Raw genomic sequence first — 27075 nt, forward strand, 5'->3', positions numbered from 1 at the left:
GAAGCTCCCAGAGCAGGTCAGTCTCCAAGGGGCCTTTCAGATTCAAAACAACCCCGCCCACTCACATCACCTGGGCCACTACAGCTCCTTGCGTTATTGTTGTAAACATGTTAAGCTAATTTAGTCACAGGAATGTGGCTTCACCAGGACACTTTTTGGGTGCCCTCTATGAAGGACATATCCTATGAGCTCTTGTATTTTGTTGCATCCTTGAAAAATTATCGAGCACCTTCTTTGGTGGGGATATCAGCTGTATTTAAAAATTATAACTTTGAGTTGCATCACCAGACTGTTATCTACATCATGCAACCCACAGTCCCCCTTTAAACATAAATTTCCATGAAAATTTAACACAGCCGGTACATTCCATGTCTGTCTCCATGCTGAGTTACAGTCGTGCTCTGTGCACAAGGAAACCCAGGGGCTAGGCTTTGCTCTCATGAGGGTCAGAGCTGTCACTTGGAGAATATGTGTGATGTATTGAAGGGACAAGTTTGTTATCTGTGTGTGAATGGTGACCAGGAAATACTAGATGAATTCTGTTTATCACTGAGTATGTTAGCTTCAGAGATGAGCAATCCAAGGTCCCCGATCACTTTTCTTCTGGCATTTTAAATGCAAATAAACGAGAAGGTAGGAGGACCAGGCTAGAGGAAGGTCTTGACGGGAGAATAATAAGCAGAAGCAAACCAGCAAAGGGCAGGCAGAAGACAGGGTGGGCAGACGGATTTCCCAAGTAAGAGCAGGCTGGAGGCAGAGCCTGGAAGATAAAGCCCGGTGGTGGCCGCAATGGGGCCCATTAGCAGAGACCTGGTGGGTTACCAGCCTGACCTCATCATCGCAGATCCTGGATTCTGTGACATGGGGGTAGGGGGCAGTTCATACTTCCCATGCTTCAGCCAGGAGTGAGGACTGAACCAGTTAAAGCCCTGAGGCAGCCAGCTTGAGGTCCAGCTCAGATGCCAGGTCCAGTCTACTGCCTGTCAGGACCAGAAGGGCTTGCTGATTAGGGGGAAGAAGTCCACATGTGTTTATGCGTCTGGGGGAGGGGGGCCATGCTGGCTCACCATCCTATAATTAGCTGCCTTGGGTAATGCATTCACTTGCTTTTAATTGTTTATATTGGTATTCAAAGTAATGGGCTGTGTTATGGCATGTTCATGCCTGCCTTGTTCTTATCTGTCCCTGTCCTCATGACCTGCCCTGTCCCCTCTCCTTTGCAGATCTGCTTTCCCGACACAGGACACATGTACCACCCTGCAGGATCTGCTATCACGTACACACAAACACATAGATGCACATACACAAACAGGCACACACAGACTCACACACAGGCACACAAAGACATACAGACACATGGTGCACTGACACACTGACACATATGGGCACATACAACACACGACACAGACACCTACAGGCAAACAGAGATTCACGGGCACACAGATACACACACGCACACACACACACACACATACACACACACAAGGGCACACACAAACACATAGATACATAAGCAGACACAGGCATTCATATAGGCACACTGACACACACAGATACACATATTATGTCACTGAACATAGTAACGCCCAATTCATACATATTTCTGCAGTTGTAATGATTTCACTTTTCTTTAAATGGCTGAGACCAGGGATGATGGGAGATGTCATTTTGTATATGTTTCTCATACTGGTTAATGAAGAAAGTACTATTGGCCAATAGGAAAGCAAGATAGGCGGGACTAGGAGACAAGGAGGAATTAGGAAGTAGTAAGGAGGAGCCAAGATGGAGAGACTGGGGAGACGAGATGCTGGCCCCTTTCCCCGGTAAGAAGACCACGTGGAAATACATAGAAATGGGTTAATAATTAAGACAGAGCTAGCTGATAAGAAACTAGTAACAGGCCAACAGAGTTATATCATATACAGAGTCTCAGTGTGTTAATTGGGGCTGGCGTGGTGGCAGGACCAGACCAGTGGCGGGAGGAAAAACTGTATTCCTTACACAGGGACCCACATGCCTTGTTTCCCTAGTCATGTGTTTGCATCAGGCATCTTACTAGGCTGTTTTCTTATGCAGTGCCACACTTTCCAGAGGACCCTCCATTTGGACAATGGATGTGAGCTTTAAGAGTTATTTTGTGAGCCAGGTGTGGTGGTGATGCACACACCTTTAATCCCAGCACTCAGGAGGCAGAGGCAGGTAGATCTCAAGAAACCAAAAACCAAACCGAACCAAAACCAAAACCAACCGACCGAACAACCAACCAACCAAACAACCAAACAAACAAAAAAAATGAGTTAAAACTAAAATGAGTTAGGGCATTTCAAGTAGGAGGGGCAGGCTTGGAGTGGGCTCTGTGTTCAAATCTCATTTTAGTTAGACCCAGAAGGGAAAGACCTTTCTAGAGAAAGCCTTCTGAAGAGGGATATTTGGCCCAGGGACAGCCCAGTGTGCGGAGAGTTCCACCCCAGAGCCAGGTAGGACGGTATTGCATCTGTCTGCCATTATACATTCAGCCCTGCTTTTCAGCCAGAGCCAGGCCTGTGTGCAGCCAGGCATCCCACAGCGTGAGAAGGAACTGCTGCCTGCTCTCCCCACCCCTCCCTGGCACCTTGTATCCCCCCTCCCTCCTACACTCTGGAGCTCAGCTCCAAGGCCACCAGCCATCACAGCATTTCCAGGTGGCTCCTCAGACATTCAGTGTCTTGGAGCCCATCCAAGACCCACTGAACCAACGCCCACATTGCAGCCAGTTCCCAGGGCGACTTGTTCTCACTGGAGTCTAAAAAAACCCTAGGCTGGAAGGGAAGGGGTCCTGGGAAGGGGGTCACTGCCCCAGCCTAGCCCTGCCTGTAGTCATTTGAAGTGAGCAGGTTTTTATTCTTATTCCCAGCCCAGGAACCCAAGATTTGAGTTTGGGCTGGAATTTCCAAGCCTTGAACAAAAGTAAAGTCCTTAAAAGCCAGCTGCCCCAGTCAACACATGCTTGGAGGCCACAGTCCCCAGACACCGCAGGTTGGCTGCCTCTGGCTTTATTCACAAGAGCCAAGAAGAATCAGAATCAGCCCAGATGTCCATCAACAGAAAATGCAGTTCATATCTACTCTGCTGACAGACTGGCAGTGGTCACAGCTGGGGTGGGGTCTCCATGGCAATGGACAAGCGATGCGGATAGCAGGAAGACAGGGGTTGGTCTGGTCTCTCTGCCTCCCTGTCTTCCCATCCCTCCTTCCCTTCCAACAAAATTGGGATCAGATTGGGATAAAGTCAATGTCAAGGTTGGGATTAGCGTCAGGGTTTAGGGTTAAAGGTTAGGATGTAGGATTAGGGTTAGGGCTTAAGGTTAAGTTTAGGGAGTAGAATTAGGATTGGGGGTTAGGTTTTAAGATTATGATTATGGCTACAATTAGGGGTTAGAGTTTAGGGTTTAGGGGTTAGGTTTAGGATTAGGGTTAGGTTTAGTGTTAAGGTTGTAGTTTTAGATTAGAGGTTCAGAGTCTGTCAAACCTGCTTCAGAGACAATTCTCTGTAACTGGGACTGGCTTGTGTAATGGTCTAAACTGGGTCATCACAGTCTAATTTAGGGTTTGCGTTTCAGAACTGAGCCCCACTGTCCACATATAAGTGGAGATGCACAGGGGAAAGAGGTCAGAAAATCAAAATAAGTCAGAGAGCGTTCCGTGTCAACCTGCCCCACCCAGCTCTCCAGCAGAAAGAGATTATTTAGAGCCAGGTCTGGCTGTATAACCTGTAGTTACAGCAGGTATGGCTGTGTAACCTGTAGTCACAGTCCTCAGGGAACTGAGGCAGGAATATCAGTTCCTGGGCTATGAGTTCCAGGTGAGCCTAGGCTACATAGCAAGACCTGGTCTCAAAAAGACATTAAAATGGGCTCTTTCCAGAACTCACTCTCTTTGATCCTTGGAAGCCAGATCAGTGGCCAAGAGCAGGAATAAAGGCTTTAAATAATAGCCCAAGGGCTCAGGGAAGGGGTGGCCGTCTCATAGGATGCATGAGGACAGGGTATAGGGCAGAACTTAATGGACCTTGTGGAGGTCACCTACCAGCCTGTCATCAGTCGGGAGGAGAACATTGTGTCCTGATAGTGAGGTTGGACTTCCTTTATGCTGATGGCAGAGAGAAAAGATTCCCTGATACATTTCCTCACCTACCTGGGCCTAGAGTTATAGAGGAACCTGGAAAATTGGCACATGTCAGCTTAGTAGCCTTAAAAAAGTAGCCCATTTTCCAGATGCCTCCAGCCCAGATGCCAGTGGGGGGGGGAGGGCAGGCCTGTAAGCCTTCTCACTTGGAGGAGAGAGGGTCAGTGGGAACAGGGCCAGGGATATTTTGAATGCTGCCTGGGTGCCCACATCCCCGTTTTGGGGAGAAGCCAACTTTGTCTGGCCTCTCTCCCCCCTCTCCTCTCCAGCACCAAGTCTCTAAAATCAGGGTTTTGGCTCCTTCCTGGGACGCTGCCGGCTTCAGGGTCCACTGGAATGGTGCCTGGGGAATTTGAATAGCTACATTGGCTACAGGCAAGCAAAGGTTGCCATGGAAACCCTTCATCCCTTCCCAGACCTGCAGCCTCTTCTCCTTCCCAGATGCTCCATTCCCAACCTCCCTTCCCCAAACCGGCAAGGGGAAACCACACAGAGCTGGATGAAGGTAGAGACGAGGCAGCATTTCCTCTTGGCACCCCCGGCTTCCCTCAAATCCATCCTGGACAGGGTGCCCGAACGATTATCTGCCGTGAAGTTTAAGCCCTGGCATTTCCCTGCTTGGGACCCTCTGGCTCTGCACACATGCCCTGCCCTGGTATTCAGTCTTCCATTCCCCCCTAACATAGCAGCCCACAGGGCAGCCAAGTCCTTGTTCAAGGCTGCTTCCTCCGTGCTGTGCACGACCCTGAGCCCAGAGCAGGTGTGTAGGAGAAAAATAAGACCAGTGTTGGGGGGGGGAGAGAACCCTGGAAGATCTGCTAGCAACAGAGCCCCACATCTGACTGCCTGGAGAGCAACTAGAGCCAACAACTGCATCCAGAGATGGATGAAAGCGTTACCCCGCCCCTGCCAGAGACCACCCTAGAAGCTTCATGCAAATGATGCCTCCAGGGACCGGAGAGAGGGCTCAGCATTTAAGAGTGTTGACTACTTTTGCCGAGGACCCAGGTTCAGTTCCCAGTACTCATGTATGTGGCTCAAAACCACCTGTTACTCCAGTTCCGAGCACTCTGGTGCCCTCTGCTGGTCCCAATAGGTTTCTGCACACACACACACACACACACACACACACACACACACACACACACACACACCTTGGCCATCTTCACATGCCATTTTTTCTTCTCTGAGCGTCTCCTTCACTAAAGTAGGGGGATCGGGTACCAAGGTCCTAGCATCCAGCTAGGTAACACAAGCTCGAGGGGGTGAGCTGTGTAATTTGGTCAAGTGACTTTCTCTCTCTGAGCTTTGGCATTCCCCTTGGGACATCTGTTCCCCACCAGTTCACTAAAGAAGCTGGTTTTCCATGGGCCTCTTCAGGACTGTGGTCTCATCTACACCACGGCACGCCGCACCCCACAGGCAGTTGTGACATCTCCCGCCTAACTGTCCAGGAATGTCAGGCCGTCTTCTGTGTCTCCCTTGCTGCAGGAGGTCCAGCAACCTCCTTCTGAAAAGCCAGCAGACACCCAAGAGCCCTCAGCATATTTCTTAAGGGAATACTAGAAGTGTGCGTTTGTCTTTAAAATACCCTGAAACGGTGATTGCAGATTTTACATCTCCTCCTGCCTTCTCTCCAAACAGGTGCATTGAGCACGGTGGTAATTTACAAAGCAGGACGGCGTCCATGTCAATTTGCTGCTAATGAGCAAAACACACCATGTAATTGCCGTGTATTGAAGTCGGCAACAATGAGCTTCACTGGGTGGTTTAACGTCGGGGCTTGGTTCAGCAGGTGTGCGCAGACTCTCCAACGGAGGGGCTCTGAGCCGAAACTGACACTCTCTTAAGTGTCTGCTCAGTGTTGTGTCCCTCAGAGGACAAAAGGCAAGGTCCTTGGGGTTCCTGGAGGCACATCTGGAACCTCCTCTGCATGCCTTATCACAGGGTCTTACATTGTGGCTGGGTTCTGATGGCTAGAATGTCTCAAGCACCGTCTACTGACATTACCGAGGGCACATTGCAAACTCCCCAGACTGGACGCTGTATGTAACATGTCCATGGTGCTTACCCCATCAAGTGGGTGTGTGCACAGCTGCCACAGGTGTCCCTCTTCCCTCTGCCTCGGGAAAAGACCTTCGTGTTGTGGGTCAGTGGGTCTGGAGGTCAAACACCTTCTTCAGGAGACTTTGAAGACGCTTGTGTGTGTGTGCATGTGTGTTTGCATATGTTCATGCTTCTATGTGTGTGCGCATTGGTGTGTGTATGTTCACATATGTGTGTGGTTGTATGAGTGTATGCCTGGGTGTGCATATGTTTATGCATGTGTGTTCACATGTGTGTGCTCTGTGGTGTGTGTGTGTGCATGTGTGTTTGCATGTGAGTGTGCTTGTGTGTGTGTGGTATGTGTATGTGTTCCACGGTGTGTGTGTGTGTGTGCAGAGGTCAAAGATCAACCTCCAGTATATTTATCACCTCTCACCTTGTTTTTTGAGACAGTTCCTCGCTGAACCTGGAACTCACAATTTTTTTGCCAGACTGCCATTGTGTGTCTGGATCTTTGTGTCTCTCCATGCTGGCCTTCCAGACACATACATGCTTGGCTTTTATGTGGAGGCTGGGATCTGAACTCAGATCCTCAAAGCAAGAACTTTGCCTACTAAGCCGTCTCCTCAGCACCCTCCAGCCCCTGCCTCATAATTCAGTTACCCATGCTCATCAGAAAGCAAGCCACATAAGCTCACAGTCAGGTGTTTTTCTTTCCGTGAACTCCAAGGCCCTAAAACTGGCTAGTACACAGTAAGGGCCTAATTAATGCTGAATGCGCACCTGATGCCTGCAGCATGATAGCAGCTCCACAAATGCGGTGCCAGCCGTCACTCCAATACCCCCAGTCGGTACAACTTCACCTTGAATTAAATGTCTACTGTCTGCTAGGCATGGACAAGAGGGGCTGTTTCAAAGCAACCACCGCCCGGGCCCCTGAAACATCACAGTGAGGCGGATGCTGTTGCCATGTCCATTTGGAGAGGCCGAGGGATGCCAAGTGCCACACCCAACATCTCTACCCTTCACAGGGAGCAGGGCTGATTCAATGTCACCTTCACTAGGTCTTCTTTGTGGGACCAGTTCAGTCTTCTTGTCATTGGGTAATGTGGCATCCCTTGCAACAAGGGTGTGTGTGGCATTTGACTCCAGCTTTTGCAAAAAGGAGAGGAAAATAGGAAAAGGTGGGTTGGGTGCATAAAGTGGTGGGGGGCAAGACCAGAGGTGAGGGGGTCAGGGGGCACCTTCCCTGCTCGCAAGAGGGCGGGGGTACAGCACCCACGAACACCAGCGAACATGGGAGCAGAGAAAACTGTGATGCAGACAGCAGCAGCTTCATCCCGAATGGCTCCAGTCCCTGGCTGGTTGGGGGACTAGGACCTCGGTGCCCCCAACGGTTGGGGAAAGAGAGGAAAATGTGAGATGGCCGGCCCTCAGCCACAGGCACTGGTTCGGAATCCTCGGCAGTATGGAAGGCTAGAGAGGAGGTTTTGCCTCCCTGTCCTCCCATCCTCCCATGCTCTTGAACTTGGAAGCCCATCGCCTGGTGTGCAGCGCTCAGGGCACTGGGTTTAGATTTAAATCCCATTCCTCACCAGCCTCAGTCCCCACCCGCCTCCACTGGATGCACCATGAGAGGTTTTTTTTTTTTTAATTTTAGTTTTACTTTTTTGGATCCCTCTGCATGCATTTAACGGAAGAAAAGGTCTCCGCAAATGACATCACCGGGGGGCAGATGCTTGTCTGACAGTGCCTAAGAAGGCCTCCAGAGAGCTTGGTGGTCCACCAGCAAGTGCTTTCTGACTGACCGTGAGCAAACACAGAGGCATAACCTGGGGGGTGGGGGATTTAAAGTCACCACTGAGAGCTCACCCCACCCCAAGCTGGGGACGGGGCTCTTCTTTGTAGACGAAGCCTTGCCTGGGAAAATTCACTGCAGTTCCTTGGAGGGGTAGAGTGTCCCAGTGGTCACTAGAGGGGTTCTGGTCAGAGGGACCAGGTTTGGTGTGACCCTCGACAAACCCTCTCACCATCTGCAAACGGAAGGGGAAAGCAGGGCCAGTTTCATCAACCTACTGTAAGAACTCAGAGAACTCTCTTCCTGGAAGCCTGGCTCAGGGTCACGGCCTGGCAATGGGGGGTTGGGGGCATGACTGTGCTGAGACTCTGACGGCAGGCAGCTCTGTGGTGCCTGGCTCAATCTTTACCTCTTTTTCTTCTGCCAGACACTGCCGTGTCTTGGGAAGCAGGAGGTGAGCCTTGCTTGCTCCAAGTGGGCATCTTAGAAAGATGGGCCCATGCCTGATTGTCTTGACAATAGCCAACAGTTTAGACATGACTGAAGGAAAAGCTGAGTGTCTGCTGCCTTGTCACACGGCTATCTCCATAAATGCCGCTCCGACTTTCTGTGTCTTCCAGTTGGGATGCTTATTTTTAGATCTTACAAGGCCCAGTGTGCTTCCCTTCCTGTGCTCTCTGCCCAGCGGCGCTCATGGCAGAAGCATTCGCAGTATCAGCCCGGGGCTGTGAGACAGGTGTTGGTACCGTACCTGTCATATGTGTGTGAAGGACTGAGTTTGTGTTCCCCGCACCCACATAAATTCCACCACAGAAGCATGCATCTGTGCTGGGAAGGGACTCAGGACCCTAGAGCTCACTGGTCAGCCAGCTTAGTCTAATGGATGAACTCCAGGTTCAGTGGGGGACCCTATCTCAAAATATGTGGAGGGGCCAGCAAGTAAAGAGCCAGTGAAGGCTCTTCACCAAGCCCGAGTTTGAGCGCTTTGACCCCCATGGAGGAAGGGAAAGGGGAGGACTAACTCCCACAAGCTGTCCTCTGATCTCTGCATACATGTGTTGTGGAATACAGCCTCTGTCGATCTCTGGCCTCTACGTTTATAGGCAGACATACACACATGAATTGATGCACACACAACACACATGAACACACATGCATACACATGGGCATATGCATATATGTGCACAGCCCACATGCTGGGGCCATCGGAAGCTGTGCCTTACCCTAGCACATAGATACAAGCATGCACATGCAACACATGTATGCACACACACACACAGTTGCACAGCCCACATGCTGGGACCATTGCTCTATCAAAAGCAAGACCTTGACATTAAAGCATAAAGTAGAGGTCATCCTTTTCCACTTCCTGGCCAGCTCCTGTTCCAGCCCCTGAATCTGGGGCCTACTTTCCAGGATCTCATGTAGGGGCACGACTCCTCTTCCTACTCCCTGGAGATTTGGGCCTATGTAAAAGCAATGCTAGGCTCTTGGCCTCATTATCAGTGTCAAGTTTGGGTCCCATCCCATGAAGTCGGCCTTAAGCACAAGCAGAACAGTTGGTTGCTCCTAAAGTGTTTGTGTCAATACTGTACGGATGGGAATATCAGGCAGGTCACTGGATGAGATTAACGAGTAGCTCCTTCCTTCAAGAGAGTGCGTAGTATGTTCCAGCACTATGAACACTAGTCAGTAGGGGTGAAGCTTCTACCTGGGTGCCTGCTCGGTTTCTCCGCACTCTGTGATGGGAGTATGCGGTATCTTCAGCAGTAGGGCCTTACTGTCAGATTGTGGAGGGTAACTAAAAGCACTGGCAATAGCCTGAAATGCCTGGGGGCGGTGGTCTATGGGATCTCTTTGTCAGTGTCTCAACAAGATACAACTCATTCCTGGCACTGAGGTTTTACTTGGAGACATACGAAACCCACAGAGACAGCTGACCCAAGCTAGTGGGAACTCACTGACTCCAGACTGACAGCATGGAACCTGCATAGGTCCAAACCAGCCCCCCTCCCTGAATGCAGGTGACAGTAGATGGCTTGAGCAGGCTGGGGGGGGACCAGCAGGCAGGGGGACCAGGATCTATTCCTAGTGCATGAACTGGCTTTTTGGAGTCCATTTCCTATCGAGGGATACCTTACTCAGCCTAGACACTGGACGAGGGGCCTTGGTCCTACCTCAGTGTGGTGATGGGGCAGACTTCGTTGACGACCCATGAGAGGCCTTACCCTCTCTAAGGAGCAGATGGAGGATGGGGTGGGGGGAAGGGAGGGTATGAGGAGGTGAGGAAGGGGGAACTGGGATTTGTATGTAATAAAAAAATAAAAAGTTACATATATATGTGTGTGCATTTTAAGGAGTGTTTTCATAGTATCAGGTTTTCAAACGGCCTTTAGTATTAGTTGTTCCTCCCCATATTTTTCCTTTACCCTTCTCCTCCACCTCTCTCTGTATTAGTCTATCTTCCTAGTCTAGTCTCCCCTTTGTCTCTCCACAGCACTGTTTCCTAGTCTCCCTTCTTTGGGATACTCCCTCCTCCTCCTGTTCCATTACTAGCCACCTAGCCTCTGTGTAAATGGAACACACATATCCAAAGCTTAAACACTAACATCCATGCGTAAGAGAAAACATAACAATTTCTGTCTTTCTGGGTCTTGGTTACCTCACTCAGGATGATTTTTTTTTCTAGCTCCATTTATTTACCTGCGAGTTTCATAATTTCATTTTTCTTAACAGCTGAATTATATCCTATTGTGTAAATGTACCACGTTCTCATTATCCATTCATCAGCTGGTGGACATCTGGTCTGTTCCCAATTTCTGGCAGTTATGAACAGAGCAGTAATGAACATGGATATCAAATCTGAGACTAGATATGTCATGGGCCTGTGGGGGGGAAAAACCTACCGCTATGATTCTGCTAAAGGGACACAGCAATAACATGATTCCTAATGATACTGCTGTACCGTATCAGCGCCTTGCTCAGCCTCATGAGAGAAACCTCTCGGAGTAGATGGTAATTAACACAGAGACCTACAACTGGACAATGTGCCCAGAGTCAGAGACTTTGGGGCTTTCAGTCCCAAATGCGAAGCCTTCCTCGACCTCCCTGTCTCCACGGATGAGAAGGTGAGAGGCTGAGTACTTTACAGACACCACAGGATGTACGCATGAACTCACAGAGACTGGACATCACAGCTAAGACCTGTGTTAAGTTCATGCCAGACACAGTCCTAGCACAGACACTCCACCATGAGACACTAGCAAGCACACTCCCACATGCCAGGTGCCAGGATCTCACCCGGGGAAGTGAGTTTACATCAAAGAGGGCATAGGCATCACACCCTCTGCTCCCAAACCCCTCTCCCCCAGATTCAGAGAGCCTGGCTTCAGGCTTGTGCTGTGAAACCTCCCTGTCCTCAGAAAGGTCTAAGAGACCTGACTTCCATCCCAGGGGCCGTGATTTCTCTCCCCAGAGACTCTGCCATGCTATTACCTGTCTGTCTATACACGGCATCAAATAAACCTTGTGGCCTCAAGGACAGCCTTTGTCTCAGTACCCTCTATGTTATCAGAGGTCTTCCGGGGCCCGGCAGCTCCTCCATCAGGAGCTCTCCCTGGCTTTGGGTCTAGCACTGGGAAATGAATATTCTAGACGCTTTTCAGCTTGCAGATGGATTGGGGACAAATGGGAACTTGCCCCTCAACCAATCATCAGAGGCAGTCAGCTGTAGCTTGGTGTACACTCAAGCAGCCAGTTTGTGAAATAGCTTGCCTATACTCCAATGATTAGGGCAAAACAAAACAAAACAAAACAACAAACAAAACACCCAGAAAACAAACCTGCAAATGTTCTTCTCTGTGGTCATGGGCCTGGAGGCCTAGGCTCAGATTGAGTGGGGCAGGGCCTCCATGGAGGGTCCTTGTCTTGCTACAATAATGAACGCCTGGTTCACTGCTAACTATTAGCAGTGATCTCTACAGTGATGGTTTTGTATACAGGCCTCACAGGTGTGACCTGCCTCATCCTCCCCAGCCCCTCCTGGAGGTACCATCACTATTCCAGGATGCAGAGCAGCCAAATGAGGCAGAGAGGGCTAGAGGCTTGTCCTGGTTGGCCCAGCTCCAGAGTGGCTCTGTGTCCTCTGACTCTGCACTATTTCCTGCAAACATTTTAAATTATTTATTCAGTTCCCTTGCAGCATTAGCTGTGCAAACCCAGGGCCTTGCTCACACTTGGCAGCCACTCTGCTGCCAACAAAGCCCCAGCCCTCCTTCCTGCTAACCCTCAGGAGGAATTTTGTGTTTGCTAGATTGTGAGGGCTACCTCCCCCATCCTCTCTGAGAGGTGTAGAGACACATGGAAAAGGAGATGAAGGGCTAAGACGGTCCAGTGGGTAAGGTGCTTGCTGAGCAAACCAGAGGACTGAGTTCGGATCCCCAGTAACCATGTAACAGCCAGGCATGGCTACATGGGTCTATAGCCCCAACAATGGGGCTATCAGAAGGATCCTTGGGGTGTGCTGGCCAATCTGGCAGAAACAATGAGTTCCAGGTTCAATGAAAGACCCTGCCTCGAAAAGTTAGGCAGAGAAGCAGCTGAAGAAGACACCCAACTCCTCCACAGGCACAGGCACACATGTGCACACGCAGACACACACAGTCACACGTGCATACATACACATACAAATGCACAGGCACACACACACACACCAACACACGCATATGCACACGTGCATGCACAGGCACAGAGCACACATAAACATGCACACACATGCTCACACACACAAATGCACAGGCACACACACACCAACACACGTGTGCATGAACATGCACGGTGAGGAAGACACAGCTAAGTTTCCCTGGTTCTTTCAGCTGTCAGTCAGGGCTAGCAACTTTTTCAGGATGATTCCAAACCCCTGGCCTCTCTCAGCCCTGTTCAGGGTGGGCGAGATGATTACCCACCACCAACTTGACAGGATCTGAAATCACCATGGAAGAAAATCTCCGGGCACATCTTTGAGGGAGTTCCTAAACTGCACTGCGGTAAGGGAGGTGAGAAGGTCCACCCTAATTGTGGGCAGCACCATCCGTCGGGGGCCCTGGACTGGATAAAAAGGAGAAAGGGGGCAGAGCCCAGAGTCCATTGCTCATTCCAACAGGGAATCAAACTAAGCCCTTCGGGGAGCCTCTGAATGGGACTGTCACCAACAGGCTTAGGAACATGAACCAGCCGGTGGCACTGATGGATGAGGTTGGGGAGTCTTGCAGGGGGAAGCTCATCATGGGTGGCTTCGGAGAGTTCATATCCTTGCCCACTTCTGGTTTGTTTGCTATTCTTCCCGTGTGGATACAGTGGGACCAGCCAACTTTGTGCTCCTAATGCCTGCTGCCATTTCGTCCCTGCTACGGTGACCTTTAACCCTCTGGAACAGTAAGCCAAAATAAACTCTCTTCCCGAAGTTGCTGTTTGCCATGGCGTTTTATCACAGTGACAGAGAAGTAATTAATGTAACGAACTGTGAGCCCAAATAAGCCCTTCCAGCCTGAAGTTTCGATTGTTAGGAGTTTTGCTGCAGTAACTACAGATCGTGGGGGCCAAGTTCGCCATTGTTGTTTTGCTCCTTAACCGCTGTTTCTGAGGAACCTTTAAAAATAAATGGCACAGTTCATACTAATTGAACTGGCCAGTCTTACATCAGCTCAACACACAAACTAGGCAGGGAGCCTTAATTGAGAAAATGCCTCTGTAAGATCCGGCTGTAGGTCATTTATTCAATCAGTGACTGACGGTTGAGGGCCCCGCCCATTGTGGGTGGGGCCACACTGAGCTGTTTGTCCTGGGTTCTGTAAGAAATCAGGTTCAGGCTGAGCAAGCCATGGGGAGCAAGTCAGTAAGCAGCACCCTCCATGACCTTTGCATCAGCTCCTGCCTCCAGGTTCCTGTCCTGTTTGAGTTCCTGTCCCGACTTCCTTTGATGATGAACAGTGGTGTGGAAGTTTGATCTGAATAAACACTTTCCTTCCTGTCCCAACTTCCTTTGATGATGAACAGTGGTGTGGAAGTTTGATCTGAATAAACACTCTCCTCTCCAAGTTTCTTTGGTCACAGTGTTTCGTCACAGCAATGGCAACCCAAATTAGACACTAATTAAATTAAGTTCAGAGATTTTAACAATGTATCCTTCCAGAAATCTTAGCAAGAACTGCTCTTACCTCCCTGGGCAGATTGGCCAGACTCCTGCACCAGTGAACCAAAGAGTTACTCTAGTAGTCTGTTTAAGAGCCTCACCTACAGCCATACAGCATCCGAACACATGGATCAATGAGCATCCAAGTTCACCAGCGTCCATGGGCTCCACCTCGGAGACCTAAGGGATTGGCAGGTCTGGCTCCTCCGAGAGGCATAGTATACTTGGCCCCAGCCTGGTTTAAACTCGTAATGCTTGGGCAGGCTCAGTGATGTGGAGAATAAAAGTGATAATAAGGCTTTCCTGCTCCAGTTGCATGGACCCCTGGGAGTAGGAAGGGGGTGGAGATATTTTGGGATGTAGCATAGAAGAGATGAGGACTTAATGGCCCAAGATGAAGGAGACCAGACCCTCCTGGAGGGCAGAGCTGGGCCAGACGTATGCCGAGAGGGGGTCACTGATATCCTGGGACTCCTTCCCAGGTCGTGAACTGAGGGCTTTAGGAGCTTTCAGCCCCTGTGTTCGCAGTTAGGCTGCTCTTGCTTCTGTCTTCTGCCGAGGCTCTCCTGTGACCCTGGAGACACATGCTGACTCCTTTCAGTGACACTTATGTCCTTTGATTCTGCCCCAGGGAGAGACAGGGCTGTGGTGCTTGACCCAAAGCAACTTGAGGAGGAAATTGTTTATTTGGGTCAGGTTATAGTCAATCATCTGGGGAAGCCAGGGCAGGAACCTGGCAGCAGGAACTAGAAATGTAATCAAATACTCTACAGCATCAGGAGCTGCCCTGTCCACACTCACGTCCCCAGAAAAGGAGTAGCTGATCCCTGGTGTTGGAAGTGCCACATTCAAGAGACTGGACTCTGTGGCCCAGGGCCTGTGTTCATGGCTCTAGGGGATGACAGAGAAGGCGTAGTCCTTGTTCCCATTTCTAGCAAGCATGTGACATGGAGAGACACATAGATGTCATGTCCAAGCAACTTCCAGAAAACAAAACAGTATAGGGAATTACTATAGATCGCTACCCCATGGAACCCTTACTCAGCCTTCAAGACCCATTTCAAACATCTCTGCCTGCAGTCAGCTTCCCTGATGCTCCAGCACTAATCACTCTGCCCCTGCCCGTTGATCACCGGGGTTTCTGTCCCAGGGTTCTGCACCTGTATTTCTTATTTTTTTTTTAACTGCTAGTGAATACCATGTAGTTTATTAAGCATTGGTGGTGGTGGTGGTGGGGAGGAGGTTGAACATTTGAAACAGGCCTGTTGTAGTTGTCAAGGTCACACATAGGTGTTGCCACCTTCTGCAGTGACCCTCTGCAGAGAGCTTTCCCTCACCCAGTGAATTCCCGAGGAGGAACACATTGTCCTGGGCTGCCAGGACATCACAGTATCTTTGCTGCCAAGCTGGAGAGGAAGATGCCTCCCCCACCCACCGCAGGATCACATCAGCTAAGCAAGCCACAAATTAAAAAAAAAAAGAACCCCCTTTACCCCCTTCCCACCGATTCGATTCCAACCCACTTTTTTATTTTCCTTGCAGCTGCTCAGAGGGTGTCTTTGAGATGGAGCATTTCTTTGGCTGGAGTCCCTGTGTGTGGCCCCTATTATTTTCCCTCCTCCAGAGTCCAGCCTGGGGCAGGGTGGGCTTTGGTTTTGGCATCAAATGGACCTGGGTTCTAACCCTTGCCCAGAGGCTTTTTTAAAAGCCCTTGCTTCTGAACCCTAGCTTCAGTCACAGAACCCCAGGGCATCATGGAGGTCTTTAAGATGAGGGACTACATATCCTTTACACCAGCTAACAAGAAAATCTCAATGGCCACTCCTGCTTCAAAGGAACATGGGGCTTCAGGCCCTTAGTGGGGTTTGTGTGTGTGTGTGGGGGGGAGTGGGAGCTGGAGGGGGCGGGGTGGTGCTGTTTCTGAGATTCTGAGCCTCGTGCACTTAGACATTTTCCCACATGTTGGTTTTCAACCTGTGAAGGTGTTTGCCCATGCATTAGTCCATGCAAGGGGGGGACTTCAGAGACAAGGCAACTGAGCAGACTCTCTTCACAAGGGGAAACTGAGGACTTAGGGCTTCATAGAGGGACAAGGCACTGGATTCATAGAACCATGGTGACATCTGCTACCTGCTGAGCACTGCATACTGCATCAGGACATTGGTCCTGGCATCCTGGGGGGTGGAGGGGGCAGAAACACCCCCAGGAAAGAGTAAACGACAAAACAGAAAGGCTCTTTGAAAAGGATGCCAGAATGAAGACAAAAAGCCAAGCCTTGCACGGGAGGGAGTGTCTGCTACAGCCCAAGGACACTAGCCACCTCCCAGAGTGACACAGTGTTTAGAGAGAGTGCACCCAAAAGACGGTGGATGGCAAGAGACTCCAGAGACTGGAACCCACAGCACCAGTCACTGGGGGTGGGCCAGTTAGCAACAGAAGGGGACCCTCAAGGCAGGGTAAGGCTGTGGTGCCTCTAGGTGGCATAACACTTGCTTAGCATGCTCAAGAGCCTGGACACACCCGGTCCTGAAGGTGAGAAAGGGGGGAAAATTGTACTAAAGGTCGTCAGGGCGCCTCCAACCGAGGCCCTCCTACAGACCAGAGGACCACGGGAAATGTCACACCTGCTTCAGAGAACGGTTATGGCCCAAACATACACCTACCAGAAACTCCACTGCCCGCATTTACCTAAGAGAAAAGACAGCATCTGCCCACATGGAGTCTGGTATGGGACAGCTTCCTCGTGAGTGACAGCTGGGGACAACAGGAATGACATGCCTATCCATGGAAGAGTGCATGTGTCACTCACTGTGTGCGGAGTATGTAGGAAGCCAGAGCGGAGTGAGACGTTCTCGAAGATGCAGACTGATGTATAGTGCCAGGAAGTGGATGAGCTAAGGCCCCTGGGAGGAGAAAGGGGCAGAGAGAACAACTCCCAAAGGCCTGGAAACCATCAGCTTAGTAACACAACGGTAGTGATAGGCTCTATAAAACTGCCTCGGAATGAGTCCAACCCATATTTGAACCACGTGCGTTTGATCGGATGGCGAGAAGGAGACACTGTCAGGGATTCCCACATGGAAAATACGATAGGACTATATAGACGGAGGCTCAGAGAGGGCAGGTCACTCTCCTAAGGTCACCCAGCTAGAAGGTGATGCACCTGGGATTAGGATCTAAAAGGCTGCAACCGCTTTGCTAATAATGCAAACCTACTTCTGCCCCAGATGCAAGAGGGGTGTAGTTACATGTCAGGGTGGTAGTGAGGGTAGAGGGGAAATGAGATGCTGAGGACCAGGTGGCGGACATGGAGGGAGCATCAGGGAAGAGAAAGGGAGGAGATGGCGGCAGAGATGTGGACCCACAGAGGGCAGGGTGGTTGGTTTCCCTTCCGTGCTTCTCACTGCAACATTGACCCTAACCTCGGTGCCCAGAACGCTGGCCTCCCACGGTGCCCCTGTGAGGTGAGCTGATGCCCACACCAACCTGTGGAAAGCTTTTGAGCTCCACCCTCTGCCCTGGACACCTATGTGTACATCTTCTCTCCCAGCTTGCATTTCCCTGGGAAGTCCCAAGGTGCCTCGGGGACGCTTCCTGATGCTTCAGGAGCCACCAATCTCCTCCTTTGTATCTGTCCATCCCGGTCTCCACAAGGTGGTCAGAAAGGTCCCTTAGACTGCAAGGTGGCAACTCACACCCTGCACTGAGACTAATCTCACCCTTCAACTGGCAACAGATCCCTATGCTGGGCGGCCCCTGCTGGCTCCCAGCCTCACCCCCCTCCAATATCCAGCTCCAGTGGTCCTCAGAGCCCAATCTTCCTCCCTGTACCTGGAACCCTCTTGTCCCTGGACTGTACTTGTCTGCCTCCTCCTCGATGCCCAATCTCAGTTCCAATGTCATGTTCTGAGTCTCAATTCAGCTTCCCAAGGAGCCATGTGTCCCCACCCTGACACCCTGACATCCATCCACTCCAGTCCCGTAGCTGAAGTTGGTAGTAAGTAGTTGTGGGGTCTAAGTCTTTGGATCCCTGGCTCGTATGCACTAAGTATTTGATAAACATTCACCATCCTCATGGTGTCATCTTGGCAAACGGCAAACCACAGCCACAGTGTCTGTTCCTCGAGATTAACTGCTGAGTGATGTCACAGGGATCTTAGTTTTTGTGATCGTGCACTATGGTAATGCCCCTGTAGATGTCACCTCATGCCTCCCTCCAAACCTGGAGGGTCACCGAATGTGTGGCCTCAGCCCCGGCGCTTGGCCTCTCCCATCTGCGAGTTCCTGACTATAAAATCAGGACACAGTGATGACAGTATAGAGTGGTGTATCCTCATTGGTTGCTATGACTTCCTCCTTGTGGGCGAGGAAGGGGGGCGGGGGCTCGTAGGCATCCCCTCAGGAGCCGCCTGGGTACCTGGTCCATCGCAAACACTCCTTCTACCACTCATCTGCATGACCAGGCTGGGGCCCCATGTGTGAGGAGGAAGCCACCAGAGAGCCCCAGACAGTGTCACCGAGGGACACCACATCCCTAAAGAGAGAACGATGTGACATCGGGGCTGACTCAGTGAGAGGAAGCCGAGTTAAAGTCTATTAAGGAACAAAACAGTCTGCAAGCCTGAATGGAGTATGCGTGTTTGCATTCTGATGTGCGATTAACCAGTGGTGAGCAGGGTGCCGGACACGCTGCGTGAGTGCAGGCTGTGCTGGCTGACGTGTAAGGGGAGATTCGGAGACCCCTTTATACAGAGCTGCAGTGTAGTGGTCCCTGTCTTGTCTGGCATGAGCAAGACCCTGGCCTCCGCCCCATCAAAGAACAAAGAAAAATAAGATAAGAGTCAGTCCCTTCAAGCTTCCCTCTGTCACGGGTGTCAAGGTCACAGCAACTCAGAGGAGGAAAGTGAAGGTCACAGTAGCTCTATGGCTTGTGTAAAGGTCACAGGCCATAGAAAGTTTAGATTCGAGGGGATTCTTTCTCTTTCTTTGTGAGGCAAGGTCTCACTATATGGCACTATACATCACTATACCCCAGGACAAGTTAGCTTCTGGGGTTCGTGGCTGCTCTAGTGCTCATACCGTCTTCCTCGGGACTGATGACTGCAGCTTGAGGTGAAGCTGATGTGGCCATGCATCATAGGGTGGGGATGAGGAAGGTCAGGTTGCAGTCTCCATGGAGACCAAAAAGAGATGGTCAGGCAGACAGATGATGGATATTCTGTCTCTTGGGACTTGGCAGAAAGTCATGAGCTTTGAAGAACAGCTAAAGGGGCAGAGGCCAGCACGGGCACGCATCCACCCTGTGGACATCCTGCAGATGAGCAGGACCCCAGCCCCTGGCTCTAACCCTCACTGTGCACTCTTGCCTCCTGCTGGGCCTGTGGGAGTTAGAGGATCTGTTTGGCCCAGTCCACAGTTGGGCAGAGTGTGTGTCACACTCTGGCTGTGCGTGTCCTTCCTCTGAGCTCATGTGCATTGTAAATGCCATCCCTTTGGAGAAACGCAGGTCACGGAGGCACACCCTCATCTCTTTGCTCCTGGATGCGATCCTAGCGCTCAGCCCTGTGACTGGAGCCAACTTAGTACTCAGTAAATAACTTGCGGATATACTGAGCCGGCTGCAGGGCTCCCGGGAGCCTGGCAATCAGCAGGCTGCTGTAGTGAGGGAGAATGCTTTCTTGTCTTTCGCTCCCTGACCCAGGACGCAAGCCTTTCTCTAGCCTCAGTCTCCCCCAGTTCACAGTGCCATCAGCTCTGTTGCTGACTTTTGTGGGCCACCAAGCTCTGTTTGTCACTGTCAACCCTTGACTGGGTGTTGGAGGACCGCTGGCTCAAGGGTCCTGGTGCCACGAGCTTGGCTCAGTGCCAGCCCCACATGCCAGCAGCAGAGGCATTTGTGCCTGTGCCCTGATGACCATGGCAAGTGCCATGCTGTGGGTGTTGATGGTGTTCTAAAACAGAGAGGGTGCGACTGAGCCTTGGGGCCTCCTATGCCTTCTGGAAGTCGTGTTTTTGGGAGCGGAGTGGGGCCCTGGTCAAAACCTGCAATCGACTCTTTAGAACCCCAGTGGGCAAGGTGAGCCCTTGTGACTCAGTACAGGCTTAACATTTATACACACACATACACACATACACACACATACACACACAGAGACACACAGACACACATAGAGACATGCACACAGACAGACAGACACACACAGAGACACAGACATAGACAGACACACATATACACACACATACACACACAGAGACACACACATACACATACACACCCATACATACAGACACACATATACACACAGACACACAGACATACGTACACAGACACACACATACACACAGAAACACACTTACTCACACAAACACACACACATACACACATATACACATACTTACATACATACACATATATACACACACATACACACATACACATATATACACACACAGACATACACACAGCTCCTGAGAGCCATTAAAAAATACCCTGCCAGGCTGAGACTCATTGCTAGAGAGATGTCTTCACAGATGTAGGGTGCGGCCCAGGATTTGAGCTTTTTAAATCTCCCAAGCGATCCTGAGGTTCCGCTGTGGCTAAGGGTGTGGGTCAGACAACAGACTCAGACGGTCAAGGCGACTAGGGGCCGTTCCACAAACTCTACACTGTTGCCACCCTGGCCAAAGCCACAGCTTGGAATCAACTGTTGTGGTATTTTAAATTGCTTTAGGAACAGAACTATTATTGTAATATACACGTGTGTTATACACGTCACTCGCTCATGATTAATACAAGTATAAAGAACACGCTGTGCTGAGCTCTGACATGTACACACCTAGGAAACTATCACCAGGGTCAAGATGCCAACACAGGATTATCACACAATTACTGGGGAGGCCGAGGCAGGAGGGCTGTAAGTTCAAGGTCAGCATAAGGGCAACTTAATGAGACACTGTCTTAAAAAGTACTAAGACGGTCAGGTACTCAGGAGCGGAGAGCTCACCTAGAACATGTGGGGTCCTAGGTTTGGCGACCAGTTCCCAAAGACATAGCAGAGTTGGAGGATGTAGCCGCTGCAATCACCAATCCCCTCACCCTTCAGACGTCCATGTACACACTTAAACATGCGGCTTCACTGGCCTGGCCTGGAAGGAACGCACACTCTATAGGGGAAGCCTCAGGTTTCTCCTCTAGTTCCGCTCTTTGGTGGCTGTGGGGCCCAGGGAGTTTGCTTCATGTCTTTGATCTCAGGATGGTCCCCAGCTCCCTGGGGAGACCACTTGGCTCAAATGACATGGCATCATCCCTGCTGTCCTGCAGGCAAGCTGCGGTGGTGGCAGCTGGCCTGGGAAGGTGTACAGGAATGTTCTCTGTTGCTGATGACACCCTATTGCAAACTGGGCAAGCTATAAAGAAAAGAGGCTTGACTTTCTTTCTTCAGTTCCTGTGAAGGAGGCCCCATGAGTGGTGATGGCCTCTTGGCCCACACAGTTTAGAGAGAGAGAGAGAGAGAGAGAGAGAGAGAGAGAGAGAGAGAGAGAGAGGAGAGGTGTTTGCAGCAGGAAGGCTCCTCTGGTCAGTATCTCTGTTCTTGTAATGCCACCGTCATTGTCAAAGAGCCCTACCCTGATGACCTTATGGGACTCTAATGACTCTCAAAGCCCAGCTGTAGCTTCATGGATAAAGACCGCTTGGTCTGGTCCCCTCAAAGTAGGGACTGGAGGGAAACTGTGAGCCTGGTGTCTGTCCCCTCCACTGGTACCTTCTGCTCAGCCCTGTGCTGATGCTCACCTGGCTGCCAGTTTGACCGCAAGAAACAGTGGCGGTCCTGTCACATCTGGGGCCTCGGGACAGGGGCCAGAAAGCGTTGCAGCACGCTTTCCCAACCTGACTACAGCCAGCATCCACCACATTTGCCTCCTGCCTCACCATATACCTCCTTCGACTGCAGCCTGGTTTGTTGGGAGACGCAACGGGAATGTTAGTACCATGTTCATGCTCAGGGGTCGATTTGACAAGTTCAGGGCTGGGGCTGGGGCCAGGACCAGGAAAGAGTTAAGGTTTCAGTTCCTGGGAACCTGTCTCCCCCCACCCCTTGAAGAGATTGGAGTTATCAGTCCCAAGGCTGCTATGTGCTCTGTTTGCGACACTCTTGAGAGACAGCACGTTCCCTTTGTGCAGCATGGCTCGATCAACTTCCCGCTGACTTCGTTCCATTGTATGACAGCTTTCTGCTGAGTCTGCCCCATTCCCCCCCCCCCCGAAACCTGTATATAAGATGCTGTACTTCTTAATAAACAGGCTTGCATGAATCATCATCTTACGCAGGATCTCCCAGCCCCATTCTCCCTACCTTCTTTATTTGCTCATCTCTGGTCCCCGCCCCCCTCAGGCCTGTCCTTGAAGAGCTGGCAAACTACTGGCAGGTCACTGGTGGACCATCTCCAGATGCCCGTAGTTGAGAGCACATCTGATTCCCGGGAAACACGCCCCCACCCCGGCATTCACTCATTCACACGCTCACTCCTCCGGTCCATCCTTCAAGCTTGCTCTTACTCAGCCATCTCAGGGCAGGTGCCTTCACGAGCTCCGTTAGCTGAGGGCAGAGAGGAAGCTGGGGTCCAGACTGTCCCCGACAGCATCAGCCCTCAAGCATCTCTCAAGGCACGGCAACTTCTTCCTACCTTTGAGCAAACCTCTTTTTGTGGACTAAGCTGGAAGATAGAGCCGGTCACACTTGCCTTGAGTGCTCACTCAAATCTTTGTGCCCCATTGACTCTCAGGGTGGAGGCGGCAGGTGAGTGATCGGTCGCTCAAGACCACAGCACCAACGACCATTATAGAGTTTCTCTAAGGTGGGATGTCACTGGCTATTGGGCACACTCGTAGACACTTCCAGGAGCATGGAATTATTAGCAGGCTTTATATTTAAGGGAATTGTGGCCCAGAGAGGCTCTCACACACTAGGAAGTGTACTCACAGGTATGGAAGGACAGCACTCTCTACAGACGGACACTCACACATGGAATGTTCGGTTGGACAAACACCACAGGTCAGATGCTGTCCTGGGACGTTCAGGGGTAAACAACAAGCCAAACCAAAAGGACAAACCCAGGTTGTCTCTTGACAGAGTTTGTATGGCTGAGGGTTGCGCCTCGGGAAACGGGCACAGAAAACAGGGCCAAGGAGAGGTGGTGAATGACGTGTGGATGAACGGAAGCCAGCAAGGTCCTCCAACTGGTTTTGTTCTTCAATCTGCACTCTTTGGAAAGTGACCACAAGGTTTGTCTGCACTGTCTCTAGATATCAAAGAACCTTCGACAGAAAAGGGAATCAAAGAGGAGTCTGTCCTCCTTTAAAAACCGCACCCACAGCGCTGATCAGAGCTTAGGACTCATTGGGTAGACATGCCCATTCTTGCCTAAAACGGAGGCTGGGACCTTAGCAGTGGGAGAGAAAGGCTGGAGAGGTCATGAGTGGTTATCCGGTGAACTCATCCATGGAGTTCAGAGATGCAAATGGATAACCATGGGAAAACGAAGGGACCACTACCTGTGCCGGCTGGGGTGGCTCAGGTCTCAAGGTCTGGCCACAGAGGTATGGGTGGGGTGCACATAGCCACATTACAGAACTGTTTTTTTTTTTTTTTTGAGCTAGAATACGAGCACAGTGAAGTGAGCGTGGACAGTGAAGGGATCTGCAAGGACAGGAGCTCCAGGACAGGGTACAGCTCGTGTATCGGCTAGGGGCGGGTGGGTAACCAGGTCACGCTCAGAACAGAGTATCAGAAGGATAATTTTGGTCTTTGTTCACAGAGCAGTGAGGAGACAAAATTAGGAGGAGGAAGAGGAGGATGGGAGAGTCTCAAAGTGGCCAGGAGAGAGCTGATGGTGGCCCATGCCTTCAAGGGATGACAGCAGGGCCATTTTGAGGGCCATAGCAAGAGGAGTAGACCTGGATGAGCGTGGGATGCTGGGGGGCAAAAAGTCTTCGATAACTTCCAAGCTTTCTTCCTGCTGAACCAACAACACATAGGGTAGCACCATCCTCCGAGCCAGCCAGCCTTGTGGGGGCAGGGACAGGTCTCTGGCACAGGGGTGGGGGGTGGGGGGGCGAGTGAGCTGGGGAGTGAGATCCAAGGGAGGCTGGGCTGCCTGGGAATCGAGATGCAGTTTCCTCTGCAAAACCCTTTATCTCAGCAGCCATGCAGCCACACAGCTAGCTTCCTGATGAATTCCATCTGTCGCACAGAGCCGTCATCACCGTGGGTGCTTTCCTCAACCATATATACCCCTGTTTCTCCTCTGGGCCCATGGTGTGTTACTCCAGAATGTCCGGGGACATCTTGTTGGATGTCGCTCTCCTCCGATCGTTCAATGCCTCATGCTCGTCAAGCGTGGCTGTTAACACTCCCTTTCCATGTGTGCAGCTTGTCCTTGGAAGGACGTCCGCCCCCTGTCTCCCCATTAGCAGCCGGGGTTTCTAATGGTTTCTGACAGATGGAGTGATCCCACAGTTCAAAGCCAGTGACGGAGGAGCAGGGGCCAACTTGGCGGCAGTCATGATGGGCAGCATGGTGGGGTTGGCATCGATTAGGGGAGGCAAGCCAATCTCTCCCACCAAGTTGGCTCCCTGACCAGTGACAAGCTCGTCCTGTGTTTAACGTGACAAGCTATCTGCCCGATAAAGTCCCCGCTGGCTACACAAAGCTAATCAGAAAGCTGAAATTGCCTGGGCCTGGAATAAATGGGCACAGACGCCTATCTCTCCGTGCCTCGAGCTGTAGGACGGCTGCGACGGAGCTTTGCAAATTGCTTCAGAACTGTGTCTCCACAGTTTCTTCGGCTATTGGTTTCTCCCCCATTTGTCTGGAGTACCTTATCCGTTTTACTACCTTTTCCTCCACATGGCAAAGGGGAACACATTCATTGGAGAGCTTTTGTGATAGTCTAGTGTCTAATCCAGGTCTCCTCCTTTGAAGTCAGCTGACTCGTAGATGGCTCCAGACTCCCTGTTGTAGTTCCTGAATTGGGGCTATTCATTAGGCAGCATTATCACCGAGGTAGCTGACTGATGCAGGGTGTTCACTCACCTACCTACCTATCAAGTTCTAATGTGGGAACCTTCTCCCCAAACCTTCGCATCCCGTTCACTGGTACCCGCTGTGGCGTGACCGGGTTTGTTCTCGGGAATTTTGGGTTGAGAGTTTGATCCTCTGTATGGTGATGGGGAAAGGTTGTGGGAACTTACAATGGGAGGTAATTGCATCACTGGCAATCCCACCGTTGGAAGGGATTTAGGCAGCTCTCATGGGACCCTGGGTAGTTCAGTGAGTTATAAACTGGCCAGCTTGACCCTGTCCTCTGACTTCCTAAATTGACACATGGTCACATGGGCCAATTTATTAACGCATTCATGTGTGCGCACACGTGTGTGTGTGTGTGTGTGTGTGTGAGTTTCTTCTGTTGGGTGTGTGTTTCTGGAGAGTCCTTACAGAGCTTCTTGCAGATTTGAATTACCAAACATGCCTTGTTCTGTTTAAATATGTATCCCAAATGTTTTCTGTAGGAAATCTGACCCTCACATTTAAGTGCTGGACAGCCTTGCAGGGGCTGGGTACATCCTGGCATCACAGCTTCGGACTCTCCAGACTCCAGGAGTAGAGCTAAGGAGACCTTTGTTCTTTATAAATTTCCCACCCTGTGGGTTCCAGTTACCACATGACATACACACACACTCACAGATACACTCACACACACACTCACACAACACACTTATAACACACACTCCCCCTGATCCCCCTGACCTTTGGCCGGGAACCCTCCTTCCCAGAGGGGAGGTGTTTCTTTAATTCAAAAGACACATATTAGCTCTTGTCCAGTGACCACCTAGCTGCACACAACTGATGTTTCTAAAGTATTAGTACTATTATTTTATCTGCTTGTATGTTTGTCTGTGCACCACATGCCTGCAGTGCCCACATAGGCCAGAAGAGGGCACCAGATCCCCTGAAGCTGGAGTTACAGACATTGGTGAGCGGCCTTGTGGGTGCTGGGAGTTGAACCTGAGTCTTCTGGAAGAACAGCCTGTGCTCTTAACCACTGAGCCATCTCTCCAGCCCTGCACCAGGCACTTCTCACAGTGCATACCAGGTGTGCAGCCCATCTTGTTGAGATGCTTACACTTTCCTTCTCATCAGCACAGAGAGCCCTAAGAAGTCCTCATCCCCAGTAAAGACGCACACACATCAGCCTCTGCCCCAGTCTCTCCTGCTCATGAACCGGTTCTCCCCAGGGGCTGCACACATTCTCCCTCCTCTCTGGATTGGGTCCAGATGGGCAAGGAGCACTTTGTGGACGTTCCTGAAGAAGCACAGGACGGCTGTCTTTCTTCTGGGCCACCTACTCCCTTCCCGGAACTGCCTGAGTTCAAGCCAGGGCATCTCACAGAGACTACTGCAGGCAGACTCACAGTTCTACTTCATTTCCACCAGGGAAGCCATGCCCTGTACGGGCATGTGATCCGGGGTCCTGCCAAACGTCCTCTCTGGGAAAGTGGGTCACATTTATAACTTCTCTCTACTCTGCACTGGATGCTTCTCACGGATCAGCTCCGTGAATCCTAAGAATAGCTTGGCAAGGCAGGTGTCACATCACTTCCCCTTTTCAGGTGAAGAGACTTGGCTCAGAGAGGAGTAGCGACCCAGCAGAAGACACACAGCAGGGTGTAGGGCAAAGTCCCTGGGGAGCACCAGGCTTCAGTGGGGAGCACCAGGCTTCAGTGGGGAGCACCAGGCTTCAGTGGGGAGCACCAGGCTTCAGTGGGGAGCACCAGGCTTCAGTGGGGAGCATCAGGCTTCAGAGGGGAGAACCAGGCT

The sequence above is a fragment of the Phodopus roborovskii genome, unplaced genomic scaffold, assembly GCF_943737965.1.
Source record: "Phodopus roborovskii unplaced genomic scaffold, PHOROB, whole genome shotgun sequence".
NCBI classification, from domain to species: domain Eukaryota; kingdom Metazoa; phylum Chordata; class Mammalia; order Rodentia; family Cricetidae; genus Phodopus; species Phodopus roborovskii.